This window comes from Malania oleifera, chromosome 9, assembly GCF_029873635.1.
Source record: "Malania oleifera isolate guangnan ecotype guangnan chromosome 9, ASM2987363v1, whole genome shotgun sequence".
Taxonomy (NCBI): Eukaryota; Viridiplantae; Streptophyta; class Magnoliopsida; order Santalales; family Ximeniaceae; genus Malania; species Malania oleifera.
The window spans coordinates 70,145,359-70,158,124 of NC_080425.1; positions in this window are offsets into that span (position 1 = coordinate 70,145,359).

Consider the following 12,766-nt stretch of genomic DNA (forward strand, 5'->3'; position numbering starts at 1 on the left):
CAATATGTGTTCCACTCAATATAAGCCACATACTACAATAATCTCCACCTTTGCGAATATTCACCCCTTAGGAGAACTATGAAAACATAACCCGAAACTCCACTTGGGACAATAGGTTGGGACGCCTCCCATTTAGCAATTGGAGACATTGAGCATGTCCAATCAATGCTTAAACTTGTTAGTGGTAACATGTTTTTTCAACATATCTGCTGCATTCTCAGAAGTGTGAACTTTCTCAAGCAATAGTTCACCTCTGATCCTGTGAAACCTTACATCTATATGCTTGGTCCTCACATGATACAACTGGTTCTTTGCTAAATAAATAACATTTTAACTATCACAATGCAACTGAATTCCACCTTGCTAAATACTCAACTCCTTAACCAATCCAGTAAGCCATAACGCTTCCTTGGAAACCTTAGCCACTACCATATACTTTGATTTAGTTGTAGATAGTGCAACTAGAGATCGAACCATGGACCTCCAACAAATAGGCCCCCAAACAAAGGTGATACATACCCAGTGGTAGATCTCCTGTCATCCAAATCCCTTGCATAGTTTGCATCTATATATCCTAGAACTGAAGGATCACACTTTTGCCCATTGAACATGATGTCATAGTCTATAGTACCCCTTAAGTATATATGAAAATTTACTTGACTGCATCCTAATGTTGTTGACCCGAATTTGAAAGAAACTTGCTCACCATATTGACAGTTTGTGCCAGATCCAATTTTGTATAAACCATAGCATATATCAAGCACCCCACTACACTGGCATATGGGACCTTTGACATGTTATGAACGTCATTGTATGTCTTTGGGCACTAGGTGGTATACAACCTAAAATGATTCGCCAATAGTGTACTCATTGGTTTTGCATTATCCATGCTAAACCTCTCCAACACCCTCTCAATATAGCCATGATGTGATAACCACAATCTTCTGGAAGCTCTATCCCTGTGAATCTCCATCCCAAGAATCTTCTTGGTCGTACCCAAATCCTTCATGTCAAACTCTTTACTCAACAAGGTTTTCAAATTGTTGACCTCAGTCATACTCTTCGCAGTAATCAACATGTCATCCACATAAAGCAACAGAAAAATGAATCAATCATTATCAATGATCTTCACATAGACGCAACAATCATACTGACATCTCCTGTAGCCAATCCGGATCATGTAGGAGTCAAACCATCTGTATCACTGCCTCAAAGACTGCTTTAGCTTGTAAAGTGATTTCCTTAGTTTGCATGCCAAATGTTCCTATCTAAGCTCACTGAGCCCTTCTAACTATACCATGTAAATCAACTCCTCCAAATCACCATGGATGTAATAACCCCAAAAATGGTTATACAAGATTAGTGGAGTGATTTCAAAAAATAAAAAATAAAATAAAATAAAATAAACTAAAAAATAAAATATTAATTAATTAATTATTAATAGTTTAATAATATAATATAATATAGTAATATATTAATATTTATTATATAATATAATAATAATATAAGATTATTTTACATTTATATATATATATATATATATATATATATACATATAACATCTCAGGAGAATTCACGAAGAGACCGCCCCACCTTCAGCACTCACTCTCCCATCTCCGCCTGTCTCCCTCTCTCCATGATTTCATTGGCCTAATGAGGGCCGATCGAAAATAAAAAAATACTGCTGGGCTTCATTCTCCGCCATCGACATTTCTATTAGAGCGGATTTGTCGTAGAAGTGATGTAGGCATATCCCTTGGGGTAAGGTAAATTCTCACTCTTACCTCAATTTTTTAAAAATCCTAAGCCAAATGGACAATCAAGCACCACCACGAGAATCTAGGGATGATTCTGATCTACAAGTCTAGCAGAGCAAATTTCTCGTGGGGTCATCGTAGACATAGCCCCAAAATTAGGATAAGGGGGTTATTTAAGGATTAATTATTATATAATTAATGTAGATTTAAAAATGTAAGAATATTGGGCATTCTGGGATTGAACTAAGGTTATTGAATTCAGGGCTCGGGTGAGCGTCGCAGGTATAATTTCGAGATCCCTGTAGGCGTAATTCATGAAACCAAGTAAGGGGAATAAATTATAGCAGTTATTTTAGAGAATACTGAATGAATTATTTTGTGAAAATGGAATATGATGAGTTACCTAAAAAATTAGTATATTATGAGTATTAGACAAAATTCGTGTGGCATATGATGTATATTGAAAATGTGAAATATAATGATGGATAATTTCTAAGAAAATAATAAAATGAGAATTATTGATATGATAGTGGAAAATGATGAAATGTGGTATTTATATGTGAATAGAAATGATTTCTATGAAAATGAGAGTGTGTGAATTACTAGTATGGGTATTTTGAGAAATATTGAAACACGTGAATTATGATATAGGCTAGTATGTGAATGAAATGAGCATTGATATGAGAACATTGAAATGTGGGAATTGAAATATGAATATTGAAATGTAAATATTAAAATGAGTATACTGAAATGTGAATATGAAAAAATAAATGCTGAGTTGAGAATGACAAAATGAGAATATTGCAACGTGAATAATGCAATATGGAAATTGAAATGTGATGATTGAAATGAGAATATTGGTTGTGAATACTAGGGAAATGAAAACATTGCAAAGTGCAAAAGCTGCAATGGGATCATTGAAATGTAATTGATGAAATGTCAATACCACATAATCATTGCGGGTATGTGGTAGTTATAACCCAGATGGATGTTTATGGAAACCCTATTAATGGGTTGTGATATTGAGCACGGTGCCGTTGCTAGTGGAGATAATGCAACCACATGGACTCTTAGAGCGTGTGGCATGGAAGTTGACTGAGCTGTTTAGTAGAGTTGTTGTGCCCCCTGAGTCCGGATCAAGGCTATAGGCCAGCCAGTTGTACTATAGACGCAAGATATGTGACATGATATTTTGATCTAACCGAGTTGGCCAATTTCAGTTAGATCTAACCTTCAGGCCACACAACCTTGATCATAGGAGGAAGCATGGCGTGGAAAAGAGATCCTCAGGGCAGCCATGAGTTATAGACACAAGATTAGTACTTGGTACTAAGGATACTCATGTGTTGGATAGTGAAATGAATATGGAAATGGAAAGTGAAAGAAATAATGGAAAATGAGAAATAAAGAATGATGAAATTGAGAAAATGGATATGTGTGAGTTAATAACATAAATAATTGAAGGGGAGTAAAACTCTCCGCCTGAGAGCTTACTGAGTAAGGTGAGTACCCTGATGAGTATCCGTTGTAGTCAAATCCAAGTTAATCAGGTAAGGTTACAAACGATATCAGGGCAGAGGGAAGCTACTTGTATGGGCAGCTACGATTCCCTATTCTCGAGAATTTCACGAGTAAATATGGATTGTATATGAATGAACTTGAGAAATGGTTTTAAAGCTTATAAAAGCTGTGTTTTATATTTATATGATTATGAGCATATAAATCGGTGCATTTTCTTAGAGGAACTGATGATTTGAAAAGTAAAATGTGTTATAAATGTACTCATATTGCCACACACTGTAAATAATTTATTCCGTCCTACTAAGATATGTCTCACCCGAATTATCTAGACTTTTCAGGGAACAGACATAGACCAAGTGATAGATCTCCGAGATAATAGGGAGTTGGGACCCTGATATACAGGGTGAGTCTTTGGACTAGGGAGGTGTGATTCCCCTTAGGTTGTATTGTTTTTGGGTATGAGATAGAAATGTGTGTAAAATGTGTGTATATGTATATTGATACTCTGGGTATTGTATTCTGGATGGTATGTACATTATGTCTTCTGCTGTTAGGTTAATATAAATAAAATGCCTATTTACCCGGTACCCAATGTGAGTCGGGTTATGTGAGTGGTATTAGAGTTGTTGACGTGGCTAATGTGATGGTTGATGAATATTTGCTATTTATTTTTAAAAAAATTAGTACGAAAAATCGGGGCGTCACAATTTGGTATCAGAGCCTAGGTTGTTAGGTTCTGCAGACTTTAGTAAATAGCAGAATACAATACTAGAGTATAGAAATGAATTTTAAGTAAAATAGGAGAAGGGCAGATTGGAAGATGAGTTAGTTCCTGTTAGAGGATGAGATAAGAATTTAAGGTTTTATCTTGCAGCATAAAGACAGGAGTACCGAGGTTGTTTCTGTGTTTTTCCTAGGGTGACAATTTTAGGAAAACCATGGATACTATTGTTGGGTCTTGTTTTAGAGTGGTAGGACTGAATCTTAAATGGGGATTGAGGATGTCGAGATAAATGATCGTAGAAGAGTAATTTATGAGTTATAACAGTGCATTGGTTGTGTGATAGTAATTGTATGCCAAGACTAGTTGTTCCCTTTGAAGGATGGATCCGGAGAACAGTTACACATGTGTGAGAGGTGATGAAGTAAGACCTTCTAGTATGGGTGGCGAAGACCCTAACACAGTATTATGTAGCGTCACATAGCAGGTGATGGCTTGGAGCTCGGGGGAGCGGAGTTGCATGATTGAGCAGTTCACCCGTATGCGACCCCCATCATTTGCTGGAGGAGTGGACCCACTAATAGTAGAGAATTGGGTCCAGGACATAGAGAACATACTGACAGTCCTCCCATGTACAGATGAGCAGAGGGTGTTATTTGCCACATTTAAATTGACTAGGAAAGAAAAACGCTGGTGGAGGTCGGTGAGATTATTGGAGGAGCAGAGGCCTGACCCTGTGGTGATGATGTGGAGCTGCTTCAGGGAGATCTTCTTTGAGCAGTACTTCCCCACTACTGTCAAGAGTGCGAAGGCATCAAAGTTTATGCAATTGACATAGGGGCCTATGACGGTGTAGCAATATGCAGCTAGATTCATTGAATTATCCCGGATTGCCTTATATCTGGTGCTAGATAAGATGAGGAAGGCGAGGAAGTTTGAGAAGGGCCTAAGATAGAATTTATATGAGCAAGTGGTAGGCCTTTGGGCTTAGAACTTCTTAGAGATAGTAAACAGAGCTGTAGTGATTGAGAGCAGCCTACATAGAGGTGTTGCAGCGCAAAGCCAGGGAAAAAGGCCCGTGCCTCTCAATTTTTAGGTAGGGTCTAGCCGTGGGCCTTGGAGGAGGCATGATAGCAGAAGGGGACGGAGACAGGGAGGAGGCGATCGAGCAGTACAGGGTAGACAGATGCCCCCTTCTTGCACCATATGCTTTAGAAGACACCCAGGAGAGTGCTGGGTGAGGGAGGTTGTTTGTTATTGGTGCCATCAGCTTGGGCATATAGCGAGAACTGTCAAGCACCACCAGCGATAGCCGTTGCTCCTTGACCATATAAGAGAGGCTACCAGGCACCCAGAGGCGGACAATAGAGGAATATTTCTCCGGCGTGAGTTTATGCACTAACGTTGGGAGATGCTAAGATGACAGGAGATGTGGTGAGAGGTACTGTTTCAATACTATCATTTAATGCTTCCGCTTTGTTGATTCCGAGGAGACTCATTCTTTTATCGCCTGAGAATATGTTAAGTTGTGTGGGTTTGAACCTCAGCAGTTAGATGTTAGCTTGTCTGTCGCTATGCAAACTGGAGCTGTAGGGATATGCAGAAAGGTACTCAAGGACTATCTAGTGGGTATTCAAGGGAGGTTTTGTGAGCTAATCTGGTGGTTTTAGAGATGCATGAGTTTGAGGTAATCTTAGGGATGGATTGGTTAGCTACCCACTATGCTAGCATTGACTACCATAAGAGAGAGGTAGTGTTCAGACCTCCAGAGGGACAGGAGTACAGATTCATGGAATCATGTGTGCGCACCCCACCTCAGTTACTAACCACCATTCAAGCAAGGAGATTGCTTCAAGAAGGCTGTCAGGGATTTTTGGCCTATTTGAAAGCGGTATCGGAATGAGAGTTAAGGATAGAGAATATCCCAGTAGTGAGGGATTTTCCTGATGTGCTCCTCGAGGATTTGCTGGGACTACTTCCTGATCGTGAGGTAGAGTTTGTTATTGATTTGGTTCCGGGAACAATGCTAATTTCAAAGGCACTGTATAGAATGGCACCGACAGAGTTGAAAGAATTGAAGGAACAGTTGCAGAACCTGTTAGATAAGGGGTTTATTCGGCCCAGTGTGTCTAGGGAGCGCCAGTATTGTTTGTGAGGAAGAAGGATGGGTCGATAAGGATGTGTGTTGACTACAAGGAAATAATTAAAGTAACTATAAAGAATAAATACCCGCTCCCTCGTATCGATGATTTGTTTAATCAGTTACAGGGGACACATATATTCTCAAAGATAGACTTACACTCTGGGTACCATCAGGTGAAAATCAGGGTAGAAGATGTTCTGAAGATGGCATTTAGAACATGGTATGACCACTATGAATTTCTGGTTATGCCGTTTGATTTGACAAAAGCTCCTACAGTGCTTATGGATTTGATGAACAAGGTTTTCCACCTATATTTGGATCAGTTTGTGGTAGTATTTATTGATGATATACTAGTGTATTTAAAAATCCCAGAGGAGCATGAGGAACATCTGAGGATAGTGCTTCAGGTGTTGAGAGAGAGAGGAAGCTGTATGTAAAGCTCAAGAAGTGCGAGTTTGGGCTGGAGCAGGTTACCTTCCTTTGACACGTTATATCCAAGGATGGTATTTATGTTGATCCGAGTAAGATTGAGGTGGTAATAGACTGGGTGCGACCGAAGAATGCATAGGAGATTAGAAGTTTCCTAGGATTGGCTGGGTACTATCGCAGGTTTGTTGAAGGCTTCTCTAAACTATCAGGGCCACTGACTAGATTGACCAGAAAAGGAATGAAATTTGAGTGGTTTGATGAGTGTTAACGAAGCTTTCAGGAGTTGAAGTAGCGACTTATCATTGTACTTGTGTTGACGATTCCTTCAGGAAAAGAGGGTTTCAAAATTTACAGTGATACGTCCTATAAAGGGTTTGGATGCGTGTTGATGCAGCTAGGGAGAGTGATACGTCCTATAAAGGGTTTTAAAATACTTTTTCACGTAAAAAGAGTTAAATATGAGGCAAATGAGATGGCTGGAGCTGATAAAGGATTACGACTGCATTATCAGCTACTACCTAGGAAGACTAATGTGGTCGCTGATGTTTTGAGTTGGAAATTAGTGAATTCATTTGTATCTGCAATGGATATTCAGCATATGATCCAGATGGATCTAGAGAGGCTTGGTATGGAGCAGGTAGAGGGCGATCACTAAGCATTTATTGCTAATCTGGTTTTGCAGCCAACACTACAAGAGAGAATTAAAGTAGCTCAGAGGAAAGATGTAGAGTTAGTAGAACTTATGGAGAAGGTACAAAATGGTCAGGAGGCAGAGTTCACCATCTCAGATGATGGAGCCTTGAGGTTTCGTACCAGATTGTGCGTTCCTGTCGACCTTGGGATCAAAAGGGTTATTTTAGAGGAAGCACATTGGTCCTTGTATACTATACATCTGAGTAGCACTAAAATGTACAGGGATCTTTGAGAATCTTTCTGGTGGAGCAGCATGAAGAGGGAGATAGCCTAGTATGTGGATCAATGTTTGACATGTTAACAGGTGAAAGCTGAAAATCAGAGGCCAGCGGGATCATTGCAGCCACTCCACATTCCTAAGTGGAAGTAGGAGCATATAGTGATGGATTTCGTCATAAGATTACCGCCGGAGTTGTATGGACAGGACGCTATTTGGGTAGTTGTGGATCAACTGATGAATACTGCCCACTTTTTGCTTATTAGAGTTAACTACTCCATGGATAGATTGGCTGAGTTATATATATCCAGGAGATAGTTAAACTCCATGGGATGCCAGTGTCCATAGTTTCAGACCAAGACCCACGGTTTACATCTCATTTTTGGAGGAGTTTGCAAGGGGTCATGGGCTCTCAGTTGTCGTTCAGCACAACTTTTCATCCTGACATAGATGGGCAGATAGGGAGGATGATACAGATTCTAGAGGATATGTTGCGAGCATGTGTGCTGGACTTTGGAGGTCGTTGGATGCAGTATTTGCCATTAGTCGAATTTTCATATAACAACAGCTATCAGGCTAGCATTGGGATGGCACCGTATGAGGCATTATATGACAAGAAGTTTCGATCCCCATTATACTGGGAGGAGATTGGAGAAAGGCAGATTTTGGGGCTAGAGTTGATACAACAGCCTCGGGATAAAGTTAGACTCATCAGAGATAGGATCAGAACAGTATAGAGCCGGCAAAAGAGTTATGCAGATACTCATCGGCGAAAATTGGAGTTTGACGCAGGAGATCACGTATTCGAGAAGGTGGCACCGTTGAAGGGAGTTATGAGGTTCGGGAGGAAGGATAAGCTGAGCCCTAAGTGTATTGGACCATTTGATATTCTTGAACGAGTGGGTCCTGTTGCCTATAGGTTCGCATTACCATCGGTCCCATCCAGGATCCCTGACGTATACCACTTTTCTATGTTGAGAAAATATGTCTTATACCCCTCCTATGTGATCAGTTACGAAGAATTGGAGTTGGGTGATACTTTAGCTTATGAAGAGGTGTCAGTGCAGATTTTAGACTGGAAGGAATATGAGCTACACACAAAGAAGATTCCACTGGTAAAAGTTTTATGGTGCAATCATGCCATTGAGGAGGCTTCTTGGGAATTAGAAGAACATATACGCCATAGGTACCCACATCTATTCAGTGGAGCTAAGAGTTGAGCCAGTCAGAATAAGAGTGGATAATAATGTTGTATTTTGATTTGTATAGTGTAACACAGGATAGATAGAGTTTTTGGTTTTGGGATATGAATGGCTTTGGGAGAATTTTGAATAGTTGTAATCTCCCAGAATCCTCTTTGTAACCACGGTGTTCCTCTGCCATAAGTGAGAGTAATTAATAAAATTGAAAGTGTTTTCTCTAAGGATAGGAAGCAAATGAACAACAATTTCGAGAACAAAATATTTATAAAGAGGGGAGAATGTAATAATCCCAAAAATGGTTATACAAGATTACTGGAGTGATTTCAAAATAAATAAATAATTATTAATTAATTAATATTTATTTATATATGAAAAAAAAGGTGTAGTCCCAAGAGGGGGGTGAATTGGATTTTAAAAATTTTCTTTCAAATTTTTAAGAATTCTTAATCCCTGGTTGATTTAACAATAACACAAAACTCAATCAAACAAAATATATTCAATCAATCAAGATGCAGCACTTTGATAGATTCAGCTTTGTTGTATGTAGCCCTGTGTATATGATTTATAATCAAGCACCGTAGTGAATGTGGATTTGAACCAAGTTCGGTATATATGAAATCGTTCCTTCAATGCAAACCACAACTCAATTCCCAAACAACTCAGAATTTAAATAAACTCTTTAGTGAATTTGTCATTGGGTCTTAACCAAACAACGTACTTCCTTTTTAGGTTTCCACAAAGTTTTGATCAACCAACGCACCCCCTTTTGGTTTCCGCAATCCCAAATCAAAATTAAACTTTAAGTTTATTTAACGTCCAAATTACGTAGTTTGTATAATTAAGAAAATTATAACATCCACGCAGTTTTTATATGCTGAATGTCAAGAGAGTAAGGGAAATAGAGAATGAGACGGAGTTTTTACGAGGTTTGGCTTATCCCCAGCCTACGTCCTCGCCTTTGGCAAACCACCAAAGGATTCACTAAACCAGTTCCTTTACTAGATGGAACAACACCATTACACACTCCTTCAGTAGGCTAGAGCCCGCCTCTCCAAGTGATATCCCCTCACTCGGTCACTCCTTCAATAGGTTAGAGCAGCACCTTTGTAAGCGATAGCCCATACTTAACCAATGATCCAAACACCTTGGAACGCCAAAGAACTACAAGAAACACAAGATACAAGCTGCATACAAGTATACTCTCACAAAGAGCAGATTAGTACAATTTCAAAACTATATACTTCAATGTAATTCAAAATATGAAATTCAGATTGAAGCTTTAAAAGTATATCACCAAATGGTTCTTTCAATGGATGAAAGAATTAGAATTTGTAGCACAATATTGATGATTTGGAATCAACAAATTCTCAGTAGAATTCGTGCAAGTTGAGAGTGAGAGAGCCTTTGAGAATTTTGAAAACAATTGAGAGAGATTGAATGCTGAATTTAATTCTTGGTAGTTAAATCAATTTAACTTGGGTGTATTTATAGAAGTGGAAAAGTATCTAGCTTGTTCCCCAAGTTAACTTGGAGTAGGGTCCAAGTTTTAAATAAGTTTGAGTCCCAAGTAATTAAATTTTTCAAAATATGTCCGTTATGTATTTTAAATTCTACCGCGTGGCAGTTGACTGTGAGGTTTCTGTTAGTCGTCTATCAATGCATTACTCATATAAAATACATAGGCAGTAGGGTGGTAGTTTCCTGTCAACATGGGGTCAAGCGCCTATCACTGAATAACTTAGTTTTAAAGACAAACAGAAAGGTGACAGTTGATTAACAAAACTCAGTCAGTCGTCTCAAAATACACTATCAGTCACATGTCAAGTCTTAGACAGTTGACTGACATGTTTTTGTTTGTCCATTTTAAATCCTCAGTATGACAGTAGACTGTCCATCTGGAGTCATTCTTCTGGCAAGTAAAAAATTTGGTTTTAAATTTAGTTTTGTTCTCTCTCTCTCTCTCTCTCTCTCTCTCTCTTTGCCTGCTTATTTCTTGGAATATCAATTTGTTTTCTTTTAAAAATATGTTCCAAGATCTAAAACTAAGGGCTCTAAATCTCATTTGCCTAATGAGCTTCAAAATGAAAATTCATACTTGAATCATACTTGAAGTACTTACAAAACTTGTCCTAAAGACTCATTTGAATTTTCTTTGCTTTGAGTTCTCTTTATTGTTGAGCTTTAATGATCCTGAATTTGATGTGAGCTTTCAAGATTTATCTCTCTTGATCATTCAATATTGCTTTAGATTTTAAGCTTCATTGATCTTTGAGCTTTCCATGTTGATCACTTGAGCTTTCATTCTTGAAGATTTTTCTTTAATATCAATGCTCTCATGATCTTCAAGTTTTAATTCATGCCTTAAGCTTGATATAATCATCCTTCTTTGAAGTACAAGCATGTAAAGACATTACTAAACAAAGCATGTTATGTTCTACTTGTTTGTTAGCATCAAAACAGGATGTTAAGCCTTGTAAGACTAATAATCTCCCACTTTTTGATGATGACAAACAAGAAACAAAAATTGGAGTGAGCCTTAAAAGACTCCCACTTTCAATAAGCATCATCTTAACAATATTCGCAAGATCAATATTAATTTAAAAAACTCTTTTACAATCATGCTCATCACTTCATTCAAGTTCAAGTTTATCAATCAATATCAAATACTTCTCCTCCTTTTGATATATATTATGTTCATGCTCAATTTTTGTTTAAAACTTCTCCCCATTTTGACATCAATCAAAAAGAGTAAAAAAAAAATGATTAAGTTCAAATAAAGTCACACTTTGAGCATATCATCAAACATGCAAATCAACATATGTATACACTCACTTTATTATTTTTCAATGTAGTGTGTTTTATTAGTCATGCATCTGTGTTGTAACATCTTTACTAACAACATTTTTCCCTTTGACATATTCAAGATACCAATTGATGATTTCATGATACCACTTTAACTTTTGATTTGTGATATCAATTTAGACATTAAATAATACGAACCAAATTAAAATTCATGATACCAATTGATACCAATTGAAAAATAGGGAGACAATCATAATATAAGCAATAAGTCATAACTATCCCCCTGAATTTAATATATTCAGTTTTGTTATCAATTGAAAATAGAATAGTGTTCCCAATTATGCTTTTATCATCCCATGTTTCAAAAACATTGATTCATATCATGTATCAAATACAAATATCATCATTGTCATACCATGCTCATAGATATAATAATACTTAACATGCTCAAAAACCAATTGAACTTTTAGATTGTGATACCAAGTGAGCTTTTTATATTGCGATATCAATTAAAATATTCATGGATACCAAAGTACTTTATAGATACCAAAGCCAATATCATATTATGCATAGCTCATGGATACCAATATAACTACTATTAGATATCAATATAAAGAGCAGTAAGTTTATCCATGTGATTCATCAAAAGCATACATGGTCAAGAATTAATCTCATATCAAAATTCATGCTTATGCTCAATAATCTCATGCTTAAATTTGCAACATAGTGAGCCATATACCATAAGTTATTTTCATGTCTTTGAAGATTTCAAGATGTACACATGTAGTATATAGCCAATCAGCATAATATTTAAGCAGGGAGTATTTCATTTTCATTTGCTTTGTGCCACAATATTGTTCAAGTTGTTCTCAAGTATCTCTCATTCTTAAATGTTTCTTATTTTGTTCAAAATTTTTCTTAATCAAAATATTCATGTAATAAGCTTGATTTTTTTTTTTTATTTCATATGGATTTCAAAACTTCATATTTTTTTTTTCCAAATTTTAAAACTTTCTTAATTTAAGCTTGTATGAATAATCCTATGATTTTGGCCAACAATGTTATTTATTTGTCTTATACAAGGTTTTTTATCCAGGTACCCATACCTTCTTGGGTTCGGTAGGTTTAACAAGGGATGTTCCTTTTATTCTCCATACTTGTTTAGTTTTTACACCCTTTCTTTTAAATAGATATTCAAACTTTATATGACCCTTTTTCTTGCATAGGTAACATATGGTGTTAGTGTAGGCATTAGAAAATGTGCTAGCATAATCTTTGGAT